Here is a 19,442-nt window from a genome sequence, read left to right as displayed (position 1 = left end):
CTCCTGTAAGGCTATGTGCCCACGATGCAGAATTGAAGCAGAAAATTTCCGCAGTGTTTCTTCATGTACTTGCCAGTAAAAACGCATGAGGATTTTACACGCTGTTTTTAAGCGTTTTTACATGCGGATTTGACTTGCGTTTTTCAGATGCATTGTGACCTCAAATAAGCATGCGGAAACGCACAAATAATGGACATGCTGCGGATTTTTCCGCAATGATAACCCGCAGCGGAAATTTCCGCAGCATGTGCACAGCACATGCGGATTATTATTGGGGGATCATGGGGCACGGATTATCAAGCGTTTTTAAAGCGTTTTCACTGCGGAAATTCCGCATCAAAAAAGCTTGAAAAACGCATAGTGGGCACACAGCCTGACTGCTGAAATGTGTTACATCGTAATGAGTTTATAGTCTGTACATGTCCCCGCTTAATTGTAAAGTGCTGCGGAATATGTTAGGGCTACATAAATAAAAATTATTTATTTATTATATAAACCTGAAAATGATACACGGCAGAGCACACGGTCACTCTGCCAGCACCATTATAGTCTATGACCCTGTCAGCACATGCACCTGAATCCAGTTTTCATGGGGTTCGGACGTAAGCCCCGACGGGGCCACCAATCATGTAACAAAACGCAATGTGAAAGCACCCTAAGGAAAAAGAGGACTTCTGACCTGTATTTTGTCTGCCACTTACGATGTACCCTACAGTAAGCAATATGTTCCAGTAAAAAAAATAGAAGCAGCGTTATGCCTGTTTCACACAATTTATTCAATTGCTTCCTACCACACTGGAGGCACACCCTTCCTGCATACTGTCAGAAGAGTATGGGTGCCCTATTTCAAGGTACAGGGGTTGTCTATCAGCCTAAATGGAGAGTCCTTCCCATACAGTCAAGCTGTCCCTAATCTAGCTAAATGCCCCATGTAATCCTACATTTACACTGAAGCTGGCAGCGATTCGCCATGGTGGCTGCTTCTGGAAGGCATAGGCACTGCATCCAGATGTCCCAGCTACTGACACATTTTCTGCTCTGTATTATGAGTCGGGTGCTGGGCCCCAGAAGGGTCCCCAATAACTGGCCTTATACTCACTAGAAAGTATAGGAAAGAGAAGATGAATGGAAGGTTGCACAGAGTAAAATAAAAGGAAGAATATGCCATCGTGGCTCCTGAAAATAGCATAATCTTTACATCCACTACTCATGCCATCAGAAATAAAAATCAACGGCATGATAAGGTATGTTCCCACATGTGAAATGTCCTGCATGCACTTCTGCAGAGCGAGAGAGTGATGTCCGCAGTATAAACTGAACAGCTCTGCAGATATGCAATGTATAGCATGTTATTTTATGCTGAAAATAATACCCCAGATTAAGCCCCTGCCTATATCCCAACAAATACTTAACCCTGTGCATGTACAGAGCAAGCTCAAGAGATGAGCCCCCAGTATTCCCAGCAGACAATGGGTGTGTTATTATAGGGGTATTCCCACCTCCAAGATCCTATCCCAATATGAAGTAGATGTAATAATAATATTAGCAAATACCTCCAATTAGAAATGTAGTATAGTTTTTCTGTTTCGCTATATCTCTTTCCTCATGAGCAGGCATTGCAGCACCTTAGGTATCCATGGTTACGACCACTACCAACTAGCTAACTGTCACTATATCAGTGGTCGTAACCATGGATACCTAAGGTGCTGCAATGCCTGCTCATGAGGAAAGAGACATAGCGAATCAAAAAAACTATACAACATTTCTAATTGGAGGTATTTGCTAATATTATTATTACATCTACTTCATATTGGGATAGGATCTTGGAGGTGGGAATACCCCTTTAAGCCGTCATCTGCCTAATGCTATTAATCTGGTAAATTCCGGTCAATCTTTGACAGCAACTTATACTGCACCTGGCGAGGGGAGTGAACTATTCTCTGCGCCCACTGCCCCTGTGCCTGCAACACAAATGATGATGGGCTTGCCCTGGCAGCCGGTAGCTTGCTGAAGATCCCTGTGCCAGCCATGACAGTGCTCCTATAAAGACCGGCCTAGGGCTGGGCTTCATAGGAAACTGTGATTTTTGCTATATACTGCAATACCATTGTATTGCAGTATAAAGTATAGGTGAAAAGAGAAACACAAGTTCAAATCCCCGCATGGGACTTAAAAAAAACCCAACATTTTGAAATCACCTCCCCTTTACCCCATTAAAAAAGGTTTTCAAAAAATACACATGTCCACGTCCATAAAAATCCAATCTGTCAAAATATACAATTGATTAACCCAAATCGGTAAATACTGTAAAGAGAAAAAACAAAACGGTAAAATCAAAATTTTTTAGTCCTCGCAAAATCCCTTCCAAAAATCAATAAAAGAGCATTGCATCTAGCCCAAAATGGCATCCACCTCCATGCGGCTCCATTAACCGAAAGATAAAAACGTTACGGGTCTCGAAAAATGGCGACACATGCAAATTTTTTTTTCTTTTAAGAATTTCTGAATTTTAATTTCACTACTTAAATTAAAAAAAATGTAGCATGTTTGGTATTGCTGTAATTGTACTGTCCTGGATTATCAGAATGCCGGATCAATTTTACTAATGAAAGCGATAAAAACAAATTCCTTAAAATAAAAATGGCATTTTTTTGTAATTTTACCGCATTTGGATTTTTTTTTCTGTTTTCCAATTCATCTCATGGTAAAAAGAATAGTGTCAGGGCGCATTCAGACGTCAGTGATTTTTCAGCAGTATTAGTACCAGGGCTGTGGATTTGGTAAGCCAAACATCCGACTCCTCAATTTCCATGACTCCGACTCCCTCATACATGGCTCATGTTTAAGTGATCAATTTACTGTAGCACAGATTCATCTCAGCTAAAAGTCTAGACCCTTAGATAAAGAATAGGACATTTCATAACTTTCCCAAATTCTTATGAAAAAAATATTCCCCACAAACTGCATTGAATTACTGTACCCAATTTATTATATATTTTAGGAGTCAGTCGGTCCATTTTATACCGACTACGACTCCGAGGCCCTGATTAGTATGCCAAAACCAGCAGTGTCTCCAAAACAAAGAACAGGTGGCAATCTTTCAATGATAGTTTTTCTCTGTAAGTTCCTGCTTTTGGCATACAAACACTGATGACAAATCACTGACATCTGAATGAGCCCTCATTCATAAGTACAACTGGTCTTGCAAAAAACAAGACCACATACGGCCATGTCGGCAGAAGAATAAAAAAGTTAAGGGAAGGAAATAATGAAAGCACAAAAAAAAATGAAAAACTGCCTGATGCTTAAGGTGTTAAATGGTAATAATGCTCATATACAGTACAAACCAAAAGTTTGGACACAGTTTCTCATTTCAAGATTTTTCTGTATTTTCTTGACTATGAAAATTATACATTCACACTGAAGGCATCAAAACTATGAATTAACACATGTGGAATCAAATACTTAACAAAAAAGTGTGAAACAACTGAAAATATGTATTATATTCTAGATTCTTCAAAGTAGCCACCTTTTGCTTTGATGACTGCTTTGCACACTCTTGGCATTCTCTTGATAAGCTTCAAGAGGTAGTCACCGGAAATGGTCTTCCAACAATCTTGAAGGAGTTCCCAGAGATACTTAGCACTTGTTGGCCCTTTTGCCTTCACTCTGCGGTCCAGCTCACCCCAAACCATCTCGATTGGGATCAGGTCTGGTGACTGTGAAGGCCAGGTCATCTGGCGTAGCACCCCATCACTCTCTTTCTTGGTCAAATAGCCCTTGCACAGCCTGGAGGTGTGTTTGGGGTCATTGCCCTGTTGAAAAATAAATGATGGTCCAACTAAACACAAACCGGATGGAATAGCATGACGCTGCAAGATGCTGTGGTAGCCATGCTGGTTCAGTATGCCTTCAATTTTGAATAAATCCCCAACAGTGTCAGCAGCAAAGCACCCCCACACCATCACACCTCCTCCTCCTCCATGCTTCACGGTGGGAACCAGGCATGTAGAGTCTATCCGTTCACCTTTTCTGCGTCGCACAGAGACACGGTGGTTGGAACCAAAGATCTCAAATTTGGACTCATCAGACCAAAACACAGATTTCCACTGGTCTAATGTCCATTCCTTGTGTTCTTTATCCCAAACAAGTCTCTTCTGCTTGTTGCCTGTCCTTAGCAGTGGTTTCCTAGCAGCTATTTTACCATGAAGGCCTGCTGCACAAAGTCTCCTCTTAACAGTTGTTGAAGAGATGTGTCTGCTGCTAGAACTCTGTGTGGCATTGACCTGGTCTCTAATCTGAGCTGCTGTTAACCTGCGAATTCTGAGGCTGGTGACTCGGATAAACTTATCCTCAGAAGCAGAGGTGACTCTTGGTCTAGCTTTCCTGGGGCGGTCCTCATGTGAGCCAGTTTCTTTGTAGCGCTTGATGGTTTTTGCAACTGCACTTGGGGACACTTTCAAAGTTTGCCCAATTTTTCGCACTGACTGACCTTAATTTCTTAAAGTAATGATGGCCACTCGTTTTTCTTTACTTAGCTGCTTTTTTCTTGCCATAATACAAATTCTAACAGTCTATTCAGTAGGACTATAAGCTGTGTATCCACCAGACTTCTGCACAACACAGCTGATGCTCCCAACCCCATTTATAAGGCAAGAAATCCCACTTATTAAACCTGACAGGGTACACCTATGAAGTGAAAACCATTTCCGGTGACTACCTCTTGAAGCTCATCAAGAGAATGCCAAGAGTGTGCAAAGCAGTCATCAAAGCAAAAGGTGGCTACTTTGAAGAACCTAGAATATAAGACATATTTTCAGTTGTTTCACACTTTTTTGTTAAGTATATAATTCCACATGTGTTAATTCATAGTTTTGATGGCTTCAGTGTGAACGTACAATTTTCAAAGTCATGAAAATACAGAAAAATCTTTAAATGAGGTGTGTCCAAACTTTTGGTCTGTACTGTACGTCATTAAAAACAAGCAGCTTCACAATTTACAGAATCCTCTCCATTCTCAAGAATTTTTAATTCTATTGTTTAGCGCAGGTTACTAAAGTTACCAGCCACCTCCACGGTTTATCAGCAGCAGTGGCCGACCAGGCGTATATAACGCCATTAATTTCACAGCTCTTTACAGACATTATCATCACTGGCCCCATTAGGGCTCACAGTCTAGATTCCCTATCAGTATGTCTTTGGGAGGAAACCCACGCAAACATGGTGAGAACATACAAACTCATTGGTGGGATCTGAACCCAGGACCCCTGCGCTGCAAAGCAACAATGCTAACCATTGAGCCACCGTGCTGCCCAATTAAACTTTAATCACTGCTCCGTAGCGGGCCTGGTGGCTGGAGCGTCCTTAGCACCTGATCCCCGGGCCCTGTGCCCCTCCGATCTTGCAGGCACAGCTGTCCAATACAGCGCACAGTTTGAGCCAACAGCAGAACCATGACGGTGGTCTGAATTGTCAATCAAACAGGAGCAGACTGGCCCCCCTGAAAACCAAGAAGCCTGAGGGGCGGTGGTACCCGCTGAAAATCACAATACCCTTAGGTGGGTTTCATACAATGTGGTTGCAGTGGTAATGTGGGCAGAGTCGGCTCCCAGTCAGTCAGTGATTGGCTGAGATTGGACCAGGTAATGTGAGCAGTGCGGATGCTAGTGGCGGGCACCCATACCAGATCTATACTGGCTGAGCCCCTCATGGCATCCTCATCTGGGCTTATATATGAGGGCAGAGCTTTTATTTCATGCCAAGTGCTACTGATTTACTCCAGGACTCCCCATTGTGGCCACCATTCAGGAACCATAACTGACAGTGCTACTGGTGGCACAATCCGTGCCCAGCCCCAGCCTGGCAGCAAAGGAAACCCAAGCACAGCTGCACTGATCCGATGAATGCCATTGTGGAACTGTCATTCCTTCCCCATCCTCATCACCATCCACAGCCAGCATTACATATACGTGCCAGAGTCCTGCAGCAGCCGGATATGGCCGGACTACTGGCAGAGGTGGCACACACAGGCCAGCAGCACTCACTACTCCGGCAGGTGCACCCACCTTTCCTCGGGGGATCGCTCCTCCGCTGCTCTCACAACTTCCTGTGCACTCTGCTTCTGGTCATGTGACTGTGCAGTCACTCAGGTAGAGGGCGCCGTGCGGGACAAAATTGTGCAGTAGCGTTTGCTGTCATTCCAGGCTGAGCCGTATGTTGCTGAGAAATGGTTTCTTATTTGCAGATTTTTTACAGGTTTAATAATAATAAGAAATTATCACAATAATAGAATACAATGTGATGCGTGAACGTGAATACACCTAAAAGCAGCTACAAAGAACATAAAAGTGGCCCAAAATGGGCATGGGTGGTATCAGCGGGGTTAAATTTGGACCACCGGTCTCACACTGCAAAGACACAGTTAAGGATGTCTCTCACAAAATTCAGGTCACTCCAGCCTGGCCCAAATGGGTTCTGGGCATCGCAGATGGCATCAGAAAAGGCAGACTGTCTATTTACAAAGATTTGAAAAAGTAAATTATGTTTTTAAAGGGTTACATGACTTTGGGCCACTGATCTTAAATCGGAGGCGCTCAAAGAGGCATGCTAGTCTAGCCTAGATGGGACCTGGGCATCAGAACTGGTATCAAAGTGGGCATGAAGCCACTTTTCACAGATTTGAAGAATTAACTGGTGTTTGTAAAGGGTTTAGTGACTTTGGGCCACTAATAACCATTACACAGATAGGGACGCATCAAAATCAGGTCACTCCAGCCTGGCCCAAACGAGTTTTGGGCATCAGTTCTGGCATCAAAGTGGGTAAATATTCAAATCGGTGAAGATAACTAGTGTTAAGGGATTAAATCACTTTGAGCCACTCATTCCTACCTTTAGGGCGCAGTCAGACGCCCGTATAATGCAGATGACGATCGCATCTCAATGCTCAGCCTGGCCGGCGGCTCTCCTGACCCGAGCGTGACAGCTGCATAGAAATACATGCCGTTATGCTCGGGTCAAGAGCCGCGGGCCAGTCCGAGCAGTGAAGTGCGATCATCGTCCATGTTATGCGGCCACCTGTCTGCGCCCTAAAATATATAGGGATTTGTGCGCCAGGTCACACGTAGCTCACTTCCAACCTGACCCAAATAGGTCCCAGGCACTAGAGCTGGCATCAATGTGGGCAGTCAATTTTACAAATTTGAATAAGCATAACTCCCAACTTTTGAAGAACATAAATTGGGGCAAATTTTAGCCACGCACCTGGCCACACCCCAATCCACGTCGATTTACCATTTCTTTTTACCCTGGCAGGAGGAGATGTCAGAGGGGCGCTGGCAGTGAGGGACATTCAGCATATGCCCGAGACTACAGGGCATAAACCCAAGTCCGAGACTGTCCTGTTGTATCTGGGATAGTTGGGACTAGAGATGAGCGGATTGATTCATGGGTCTGTGGTCGAGGTCACTCTGACTTCCCGGCGCCTGCGCACAAGATCCCTGCTCTACACTTGTACACAGATGGCAGAAAATAACAGGTGAAGTGCACGTCACAGGGCACTGTGACGGGGAGGGAGAAATATTTTAATTAAACAAGTAGGCGGGATTTCTTCCCGTCCCCTGGACGGGAACACAGCGAAGCCCACAAGTAATAAAAAGCAATTTCACAGTCACAAGACCACTAATATGGTACATACAGGTAAGTATAGATTCACATTTCTATCACCTGTATGTCCATATTAGTGGTCTGATAGGTCCCAGGGGGTGACAGATTCCCTTTAAACACAGCAGAATTTCTGTGCAAAAAAAGCAGCAGAAAATACGCAGCATTTACGCTGCATGTGAACACGGTCTAAATGTCCAAGCAAAGTGGATGTGATTCCATGAATTCTCCGCGTCTAAAGACAACAGCTGTACTCTGCGGTTTTGGTGCTTTTTTTCTCTATAAGCTTCACTGCGGATCCTGAAAAAAACGCAAGGGGGAAAAAAAACCACTGTCACAGTTTTTCTGTACTATTAAAAAAGAATTAAAACCGCAGATTCACATCTGCACCAAAACGCATCAAATACAGGGGAACACGCATAAAAGAAAAACCACAAACATCCAATAATCAGAGAAGATTGTTATTGTGCTGTGTGGTACAGACACCTGCAGAAAACACAGTAGAGAAAACGCAGCATTTACACTACATGTGAACACGGCCTCAGTATTACATTTTTATTACTTTTTATGGGTTTAATAGGGAAAAAATATAAATCATGCTATTTTTTTACGCCATTTACCTATCCCTGTAAAAAATCTGATTGCTGTGTTGTGCAGGTCATTACATTTACGGGGACCAAAATAAGTCTGTTATTTGCTGATTTGTAATGGTATTTTTAAAAAGTGCATTAAAAATGACATTAGTGTAATTGTATTTCATTAGTTTTTAGTCATTTTATTGGAAAAAATAAATCTCTTTTATTCTTCCTCTAGTATAAGGGGACATAAAAATACACAGTTCTATACAATGTATCAGTATAATCTGCCTGTGGGGTCACAGCCTGCAATACAGATCAAGTATACAAAATTAACCCAGTGACATCACTGGAGCCTGTGGCTCATCGCTTTAGCTCCAGCCTGCAATTATAGAGGTTGTGGGTTAAAAAGACTCCCAAAAAATAGAGTAACTGTTTTTTAGTATTTTTAGTAGTTTATAAGAACAAAAAAAATCTGACTTTTTCTTCACCTCTAGTACACAGATACATAGAAATACACTGCTATATATAATGTATCTCTATGTACTGTGTGCTAAAGCGGCTTGCTCGGCTGTACACAGAGGTAGACACGGAACACTGTCTCTTTAAGTTTTCGGGTTGGTTTATCAAAACATCATAAACCAACCTACAGTTCATAAAGTAAATACAGCCCATTCGGCATAATGGCAAAAACAAAATACAAAGATGCAGCACAGTCCGTATATCGGCCGGGGTCCAGCCACTCAGGGTTAACCACACACGGTTCAGCACAATACATGCAAGCTCCTCTCAGGAGCAAGCCTCTACAGATACTGACCAACACTGGAGTGAAAAGGCTGGCTATTTAAAGCCCACACCACACCCTGGGGTGGAGATATGGTGAATGACCTCCCGACCGCACTATAATCATTCACCTATAAGGGTATGTGTCCACGTAGCGTTTTTCAAGCGTATATGCTGCGGAATTTCCGCAGCGTAAACGCTTGTGAAACGCTATGTAATCCGCCCCCCATGGTCCCCAAGGGGATTCCGCAAATTCAATGCCCATGCTGCGGATTTTTCCGCAGCGTTTTTGATGCGCGGAAAAATCCGCAGCATGTCCATTAATTTTGCGTTTCCGCAAACAGAATTGCCTTTGCAATGCAATAAAAAACGCAAGGCAATTCCGCATGTGGAAATCGCGCGATAAACGCACAATAAACGCGTGCGGAATTCTGCATGCATTTATCCGGGAGAGGACATGCAGAAATGAAGCAGAAAATTTCTGCTTCATTTCCGCAGCGTGGGCACATAGCCTAAAACATGCCTTTTTAAATGGCTGATTAACCCTCTCTGCACCTACTATGCAGGAGAAAACTTCCACGTTTCACATCACTGAAGCTAACAGCCTCAGTGAAACATATCTCCCCTCCAGTATTCTGCCAGTCACTTTGTCACAACTTATATAATCTACTTCTGGATTCAGTGCCTGCAATACAGCTCAAGATTACTAAATTCTTCTGTGTTTATCATTGTGTAGCTAGAGCTCCTGCCTGCGAACATGAGGTCGTGAATTTGAATGGAGCTCCTGCCTGAGAACATGAGGTTGTGAGTTTGAGTTTTGGGGAGAGCAGACAAAAAAGGAATAGTTTATTTAATTTATGCCAAAGCGGAGAGATGCAGCTGCACGCTCTGAGGTGAGCTGCGGAGCGATGACGACATCGGAGAGAGGTGAGTACTAGAAGTAGGGACAAAGCCCTGCCGTGACGGCGAGACAGTCCCACTGAATCCAGGATGGTTGGGAGCTATGAACAAGAAATTGGTATTTTAAAGGGTTAAATGACTTTGGGCTATTGGTCTTGCAGCACCACCACATAGAAGAGAAAGTCCCACATGAAAATGAGTTTTGCTTCAGGGTGGCCAAAATGGTTAATGGCCATAAAAGCTGACATTAAGGTGGGAAAATTGAAACTTTGTACTGATTTCAATAAGTTACTGGCTTGTTTTAAGAGATAAATGACTCTGGGCCGCTGATCTAACTCTGCCCACAAAGATAGTGATGACCTTATAAAATGTAAGCTCCTGGCATTAACCTGGCATCAAAGTAGACAAGCAACCATTGTTTATTGATTTGAATATCTTGCCTCTGATTTATCAAACAATGTAGGACGCTCGGCACTCTCAAACGTGTAAAGAAAAAATGATTTTATTTCAAAAAGCAATCCATCAATCATGTGACGTTTTGACCCTACTTATTTGTGAAAAAACAAATAAATACAGTGTAAAGAAACAGAATAACATACATACATAACATACATAATTATTATCACAATACATTCTAATTATTATATTCATTAAACAAAGAAATTTATATATACATTACAATTCATTTTATAGAAAATGCCTAATGTAATATATAAGAACAACCACTATCCATTGCATCTCATGAACAGCCTAATGGATATCCACAAGCTGGCACACAGAAAGACATACCTGTTTGCTGTCAAAATATTGTTATGACCATACTTCAAGTGAAAAGACACTATATCAAAAGACTGGTTTAACAAGCGTGATGCAGGGGTCACCTCAGGTGAACTGTTAAATAGTGATCATATCTACCAAGTGGGTGAATAGAGAGTATATGGAAAAAAAATATATAAAATAAAAAGTGCTTCCTAGGATGTTAAGTCTGCCGCGGCTCAAACTGCAGTATCCCTATGTATAGTAAAGGATACCGTACAGTAATACTGCTTTTAATATATATCTTTATTAAGTAAGGCCTCTATTGGGTTCTCGCCATTTGAACTCCTATATGGCCGACACCCACGGGGTCTCCTGGACGTGGCAAAGGAAACCTGGGAAGCCGAGGTCACTCCCCACAGAAGTCTCATCGAGCACATCGCCCTGATGCAGGAGAGGGTTGCGAAGGTGCTGCCCATCGTAAAAGAACATCTCTTCCATGTACAAGAGGCGCAGGCCAGGGTCTACAACCGGTCAGCCAGAGTGCGACAATTTAAAACTGGTGACAGAGTCCTAGTGTTGATTCCTACTGTGGAACGTAAATTCTTGGCCAAGTGGCAAGGGCCGTATGAAGTGGTGGAAAAGGTTGATGAAGTAAATTTCAAGATTCATCAACCAGGACGACGTAAGCCATATCAGACATACCATGTCAACCTCATCAAGCCGTGGCAAGACAGAGAGGCTTTTGAAGCTCTCTACTTTCTGGTCAAACCAGAAGATGACGTTGGAGGAGTCGCAATAGCGGAAACGCTAACGAAGGCCCAAAAACAGCAGTGTCGGTGTAGCGTCAACGTCTCTGCCTCCTGCCCGGCAGAGATGCTGATCCCCTTACCGGCGTCCACCGCTCCTCCTCCTGGCTTACACGCTGTGCCTGTGCGCGCCCCGCGTGCAGATCCCCGGGCACTGTGTTTAGGGCGCGAGCGCGCTCCCTGCTTCTTAAAGGGGCCGCGCGCGCCGTCCTAAAATGTTCCCAGCCAGTGGCCGGAGGACATCTGCTATTTAAGGCACCTCCCCCAAGATGGAGGTGCCCCTGCAATGTTGTAGTTTGTGTGCTAACACTTTCTCCAGCCCTCAGGTCCCAGTGCTGCCCTCCAGCCTGTCTATCAGCTGTGCCCGCCAGTCTGACTATCAGCCGTACCCGCCAGACTGTCTATCAGCCGCACCCACCAGAATTTCAGCCGTGCCTGCCTGTCCATCAGTACTATATTAGAAAAACCCAGCACTCAAGGAATTTAGAAAATTGGATATAAAGTTTTTAATGAAGTAGGTACAATCAAAATCAACAAACGTTTCGGTCCCTCGGGACCTTCATCAGTGTACTACAAAAACAAGAAAACAACAAACACACAGTTACATATAGTAATGATCATGTGTTCTGCGAACGTCATTTGACATCGTCAGAGGAAAACATAAACAAGTGCAATTCTTGTAAGTCAAAAGGCTACCTTCATAGGGCGACACGAAGGGAGGAAGGGAACAGGGAGGAGTTAGGAAGGATGTCCCATGGGGAATGTATGAAAAAAAGAGAAAGAGGTAACATACCAAGGTACGGGTCATGAAGGTGGAAAAAGGAATCCACTAAGATTGCTGTAAGGCAGAAATGAACCCATTAAAAAAAGGGGACTATGTAGAAAACAAGTAAGAATGTAGATGTACAAAGAAGGGGCATACCTGAGCAAAGAACTGGAACATATACTTAGGAGTATAGGCCAGGAATGGAACGTCAGTAGAGAAAGCTGTAATGGGATATCACAAAGTGAGAGAGGCTTTTACAAGAGACTACAGGCTCAGGGGGCTAAAGGAGGGTGACACATACCTGGAAACAGAGGTCCAGAGTAAGGTATAGACGCGGTATCCACCGCTTGTCAGAGGTGATGCAGTGTATGGAGTGTCACCCTGGGGTTATATATGGTGGGAGGAAGGGGAGGAGGTGTGTGTGGTGTGAGCGGTGGGACGCTGAAGTGCGCGCTGCCGAGAGGACCTGAACCGGAAATGACGCGAACGCGCGTCATCGGGTCACATGATAGTCACATAAGCGGAAGTATCCCATATTTGCGTTCCAGGAGAAGAGCGGTGCGTTCCACTGCTAGTAGAAGGTGTGTAGCTTGGTGTAGGAGGCAGGTAGGAGGTGGAATCTCGAGAGGGGACATCCATAGGGAGCAGGAAAGGAAGTGGAGGTATTAGGAAGGTTGCTGGGGAGAGAATAGAGGGAGAACACATTAAAAATCACAAGCATGTACATGAGAAAAAAGAGAATATACTCTAAGTATATCAATTGCTCTAGATAACTTTTCAGATAAAGTATTGTGCAGGACAGAACAAATCATACAGAATTATGTAAAGCATAACCAATTGTACAGAATGGGAGTGGAGTCCATCACTGAATACGTACTGAGAAAGTCCCATTATAAACGCGGCTAGCTGTGTACTGGTATTCATTGTGGACCAATTAAATAAAAGAGAGCAGGTCATAGTCCCGATTGAGTCCTTTAGGGGACAATGTTTGAAGTTCATGAATCCAGAAAGATTCACGGCGTTTAAGCATACGGATGCGGTCGCCGCCTCTCCGTGGGATGGGTACATGATCTATTACTTGAAATTTGAGTTGTGAGATGGTGTGTCCAGCGGTAGAAAAGTGGTGTGGTATGGGTAGAAGGAGGTTTTTACAACGAATAGTGGATTTGTGTTTTGATATACGGTCTTTGACCGGTTGGGTAGTTTCCCCGATATAGATGAGACCACACGGGCACTTGATGAGATAGACTACGAAGGAGGAGTTGCATGTGAAGAAATCTCTAATGTGAAATTGTTTGCCGGAGTGTGGGTGGTAAAACGTGTTACCCCTGATGACATTGTTGCATTGAAAGCAGTGGAGACAATTCCACAGGGTGAAACGCATAGTGAGCGACACCACCACACAGGACACACGTCTTAGAGAGATGCAATACAAATTTATGGAACGGGGGTATCCCCCAGCTCTCTTACAAGAATCTCTCAACCCAGACACTCGAAGTCGCCACACCACCTCGGACCATCTCCCCTTTGTCCACACTTACCCCCCTGCAGTACGTATCCTTCATAAAAGGATCCATCAACACTGGAAAATTCTACACACTGCATACCCATCAGTTCCTGAATTGAAAAAACCCCTTCCTCCCATGCTTCAAAAGAGCACCCAATATAAGAGACCGCCTGATCCGAGCTGATTTACCCACCAACCCTCCTATACCCAGACAAAGATTCCTTGCTAACCCCAAAACTGGGACTTTTCCCTGTCTCCACTGCTTTCAATGCAACAATGTCATCAGGGGTAACACGTTTTACCACCCACACTCCGGCAAACAATTTCACATTAGAGATTTCTTCACATGCAACTCCTCCTTCGTAGTCTATCTCATCAAGTGCCCGTGTGGTCTCATCTATATCGGGGAAACTACCCAACCGGTCAAAGACCGTATATCAAAACACAAATCCACTATTCGTTGTAAAAACCTCCTTCTACCCATACCACACCACTTTTCTACCGCTGGACACACCATCTCACAACTCAAATTTCAAGTAATAGATCATGTACCCATCCCACGGAGAGGCGGCGACCGCATCCGTATGCTTAAACGCCGTGAATCTTTCTGGATTCATGAACTTCAAACATTGTCCCCTAAAGGACTCAATCGGGACTATGACCTGCTCTCTTTTATTTAATTGGTCCACAATGAATACCAGTACACAGCTAGCCGCGTTTATAATGGGACTTTCTCAGTACGTATTCAGTGATGGACTCCACTCCCATTCTGTACAATTGGTTATGCTTTACATAATTCTGTATGATTTGTTCTGTCCTGCACAATACTTTATCTGAAAAGTTATCTAGAGCAATTGATATACTTAGAGTATATTCTCTTTTTTCTCATGTACATGCTTGTGATTTTTAATGTGTTCTTCCTCTCTTCTCTCCCCAGCAACCTTCCTAATACCTCCACTTCCTTTCCTGCTCCCTATGGATGTCCCCTCTCGAGATTCCACCTCCTACCTGCCTCCTACACCAAGCTACACACCTTCTACTAGCAGTGGAACGCACCGCTCTTCTCCTGGAACGCAAATATAGGATACTTCCGCTCATGTGACTATCATGTGACCCGATGACGCGCATTCGCGTCATTTCCGGTTCAGGTCCTCTCGGCAGCGCGCACTTCAGCGTCCCACCGCTCACACCACACACACCTCCTCCCCTTCCTCCCACCATATATAACCCCAGGGTGACACTCCATACACTGCATCACCTCTGACAAGCGGTGGATACCGCGTCTATACCTTACTCTGGACCTCTGTTTCCAGGTATGTGTCACCCTCCTTTAGCCCCCTGAGCCTGTAGTCTCTTGTAAAAGCCTCTCTCACTTTGTGATATCCCATTACAGCTTTCTCTACTGACGTTCCATTCCTGGCCTATACTCCTAAGTATATGTTCCAGTTCTTTGCTCAGGTATGCCCCTTCTTTGTACATCTACATTCTTACTTGTTTTCTACATAGTCCCCTTTTTTTAATGGGTTCATTTCTGCCTTACAGCAATCTTAGTGGATTCCTTTTTCCACCTTCATGACCCGTACCTTGGTATGTTACCTCTTTCTCTTTTTTTCACACATTCCCCATGGGACATCCTTCCTAACTCCTCCCTGTTCCCTTCCTCCCTTCGTGTCGCCCTATGAAGGTAGCCTTTTGACTTACAAGAATTGCACTTGTTTATGTTTTCCTCTGACGATGTCAAATGACGTTCGCAGAACACATGATCATTACTATATGTAACTGTGTGTTTGTTGTTTTCTTGTTTTTGTAGTACACTGATGAAGGTCCCGAGGGACCGAAACGTTTGTTTATTTTGATTGTACCTACTTCATTAAAAACTTTATATCCAATTTTCAAAATTCCTTGAGTGCCGGGTTTTTCTAATATAGTACTTTTTGGCTTGGTACCTTACCCGTGCACCAAGAACAAATCAGGAGTGCGGTAGTTTTTGTACCTTTGTATGCCTCCTATATACCAGCACCCTGATATAAAAGGTCATGACCACTACAAATATTTTTTCATACAACGCTGAGGAAACCACTCACATTATCTCACAAGCAAACCTTCCCTGCGACTTTCTTCAAGTTCCACCCAAGGAAACTAGGGGGAAGGACTGGGAGAGAGAACGGAGACACCTCACCAACATCGATGTAACATACCTGGCGGCGTCCTTGCATGGTGGTCCATCTCCCACTGTGCAAGAGCGCGCACTTGATCTCCAGTCCAGAATGTCTCTCTGGCTTCCCTCCATGCTGTCTGTTTGTGTCTGTTTCTGCTGCTTAAGGGCGGCGCCCGATCACTTCCTGCTTTTTGTACCTGCTGTGGGTCACACCCCTTGTGCGTCCTCAGCCTATTGCTGTCTGTCACCTGGTATATAGCTCAGCTGCTCCCATCTATCCCTGCCTGAGCATAGTGTTTCATTCAGTGTGTGCTTGCACTCTGAAGGTGCCAGGTCCCGTTCTGTGTTCTCTTGTCTGCCTATCCTGGAGGCTGTATTTTCAGGCCTGTCTGAACACGCTCCTAGCCTGTTCCTCCTGCCTTCTAGGGGCCGATTACCTAGACCCGTTCCTGTATCTTGTCTGACCTGTCTGAACACGCTCCTAGCCTGTTCCTCCCGCCTTCTAGGGGCCGATTACCTAGACCCGCTCCTGTATCTTGTCTGTCCTGTCTGAACACGCACCTTGCCTGTTCGTCCTGCCTCTCTGGGGGCCGTATTCCCAGACCCGCTCCTGTATTCCGCTGCAGTGTCGGTCTCCTCCGTACACTCAGTTCCAGTCTGAACTCTCTCCTATCCTTTACCTGTTTTGCCTCTATGTCCGTTCCCTTCCTTTTTCTGCAGAGTCTGAACTCGTACCTAACTCCTGCTTGTTGTCTCTGTACTCCCGTTTGTGAGTTTGTGGTCCACTCGCTACTTCTCTGCTAGTACCCTGTGGGTGTCTGGCTCTGCCTTTCCCTTCCTGTCTGTTCCGTGTGAACAGAGCCCTGTCCCCCCTACTCAGCCTAGCCTGCTCTGACTCCTTTGCTCACCGCTCCGGCGGTTCTAGTCTGCTCTGACTCCTTTGCTTACCGCTCCGGCGGTTCTAGCCTGCTCTGACTCCTTGCTCACTGCTCCGCAGCCTTGCTCCGCTCTGTCCCTTTTGCTCACTGCTCCGGCAGTCCTGTCCTGCCCTGCTTCTGCCCACTGCTCCGGCAGTCCTGTCCTGCCCTGCTTCTGCCCGCTGCTCCGGCAGTCCTGTCCTGCCCTGCTTCTGCCCGCTGCTCCGGCAGTCCTGTCCTGCCCTGCTTCTGCCCGCTGCTCCGGCAGTCCTGTCCTGCCCTGCTTCTGCCCGCTGCTCCGGCAGTCCTGTCCTGCCCTGCTTCTGCCCGCTGCTCCGGCAGTCCTGTCCTGCCCTGCTTCTGCCCGCTGCTCCGGCAGTCCTGTCCTGCCCTGCTTCTGCCCGCTGCTCCGGCAGTCCTGTCCTGCCCTGCTTCTGCCCGCTGCTCCGGCAGTCCTGTCCTGCCCTGCTTCTGCCCGCTGCTCCGGCAGTCCTGTCCTGCCCTGCTTGTGCTCGCTGCTCCTGCAGCCCCGTCCTGCTCTGTTCTTGCCCACCGCTTCGGGCGTTCCCTGTCTGCTGTGGTTGTCTACCGCATCTGCGGTTCTGTGACCCAGTCTGTACTGGGTCTTAACCTTTCTGTGCTCCAGCCCGTCCTTTCGGCCAGTACCTCCCTGCCTGCATACTCGCCTGTATCCACCCATCTGCATACCTGCCGTGTTTGCTTATATCCACCAGTCTGTGCCAGCCTAACCTGCCTGTTCCTGAGTCCCAGTGTGTACTGGGTCCTATCCCGCCTGTGTTCCTACCTGCTAGTGCCTCCCTGTCTGCACTCTAGCTGTGCTTGCCTGTACCCCTCTACCTGTATTGTTCCTGAGTCCCAGTGTGTACTGGGTCCTATCCCGCCTGTGTTCCTACCTGCTAGTGCCTCCCTGTCTGCACTGTAGCTGCGCTTGCCTTTACCCGCCTGCCTGCATACCAGTCATGCCTGCCTATACCCTCCAGTCTGTGCGCCAGCCTAACCAGCCTGATCCAGTAATCCCTGTGTGGGTCAACCCCCGTGTCCGGAGTTTGACCTGGAGTAGCACCTGGTCCCTCTGCCCGGTTTCTCCCTGGTGCACTGGCGTCGTATGCCGTCGTGCCATCTTGGTCGGATCGGCCAGATACTTAGTCACGCCCCTCCAGGCACTCTCCGGTTCATGGTCCAGTGGAACCACAACACCCGCACACGCCAGTCAGTCCGGGCGTGTGCATAACAATCGAACTCTACTGTGCAACCTTATCTGAGTATATCCGCGTTCAGCGCATCCCACGAGGCCTCAGGGTTCCTCTGCGCCCTACTCTATTTAGTGATAAAAAGGAGTATTGCACTAAATTCGAGAAGATACTTAACAAATGTTCATTTGATTTAATGACCCTCACTGTTGAATTCTTACAGAAGGAAATCTCGACATCCAGGGAACAAATCTCAAGCATTGAGACACAACTCTCCACTTTAATCCCACCCGAAGAGTTTGAAACCCTAAGGAAGAAAACGGACACCATCATCGAACAACATAGACGGGACACGGAGAGTAGAAAACGAATCAAGTTCGCAAGAGACCTAGAAGACTACCAACAAGACAAGGTTTACAGATGGCGCGACAGACAAGCCCCGAGGCGCAACTATACATATCACAGAAACTACTCATCAGACCCCTCCACTTCAGGCTCGGAGACAGACCGACATGCCCCCATTTCTTCTACTCGTTTTTTAGGCACACAGAAGAGAAACACGAGAAGAAAAGGACCAGACGAGGAGGCGCCCGGAAGAAGCAAAACAGACTTCACCCGGATTACCCGCTCTCAGGTACAACAACGTTAGTAGTTAAAATCTCTTCACGATCCCTCAGCATAGCTGAGATCTCTGCCTTACAAAAAGGACTGAACTTCTGCCCCTCCAGCAGGTGTAACACATTCATGCTCGATATGGAGCTTCAGAGATTTTATCGCTCCATACGTCTCAAAGCTCACTTCGCACATGAACCTGCATCCACGAGCTTTCAAATCACTCCACTACCAGACCCAGTCCAAATCACTGCAGCTAGCCTCGGCCTAAAGTCTAAAAGCACATACCGTCCACCCAGGGACAAACATGCGGTAGAAACCTTTATAGGTTTTATCAACAGCTCCTTTGAACAATTAAGGGGGGACATGCAAAAAGACCTGATCCATTACCATCACAATATGTCAAGTGTAGACAAACAGGCCCTCAAATCTCTAGAGACCGACAAAACTATTATAATCAAACCGGCTGACAAGGGAGGGGCCATTGTAGTCATGGATGCAAATAAATACACTCACGAAATACAACGACAACTAAATGACAGTAAGGTATACTCTGCATTAGAAAGAGATCCCACACATGACATCAGTACGTCAATCCTTAACACAGTTGACCATTATTTGGCACAGAAAACAATTGATCTCAAAACACGAGACTTTTTAATAAAAAAATATCCCATTACACCAGTATTCTACATCCTTCCCAAAATTCATAAAGATCTTGAAAACCCCCCGGGCCGTCCCATTGTGGCCTCTACAGATTCTATACTGTCCCCGTTATCCATCTTTTTG

General features: G+C 45.6%; 1 protein-coding gene across 5 annotated transcripts in view; it reads right to left on the bottom strand.

Moving 5' to 3' along the window:
- The window catches only part of PPHLN1 (periphilin 1), a 260,154-nt gene that overhangs the window by 124,937 nt on the left and 115,775 nt on the right, over positions 1–19,442 (bottom strand). Inside the window, exon 1 of one of the 5 annotated variants that reach the window (XM_073652020.1) lies at positions 6,066–6,196. The exons of 1 other annotated variant lie outside the window; for it this stretch is intronic. The gene's annotated coding sequence lies outside the window, so the exon portion shown is untranslated. Of the gene's footprint in view, positions 1–6,065; positions 6,197–19,442 lie in introns of those variants that run through there. 3 more of the 5 variants (XM_073652018.1, XM_073652022.1, XM_073652023.1) reach the window with 3 other exon arrangements.

The sequence above is a fragment of the Phyllobates terribilis genome, unplaced genomic scaffold (genome assembly GCF_046119375.1).
Source record: "Phyllobates terribilis strain yellow unplaced genomic scaffold, ASM4611937v1 Scaffold_11__3_contigs__length_659146591, whole genome shotgun sequence".
Lineage (NCBI taxonomy): Eukaryota > Metazoa > Chordata > Amphibia > Anura > Dendrobatidae > Phyllobates > Phyllobates terribilis.
Note: the sequence above shows the minus strand (reverse complement) of the source record. Positions and strands in the feature narration are given on the sequence as shown.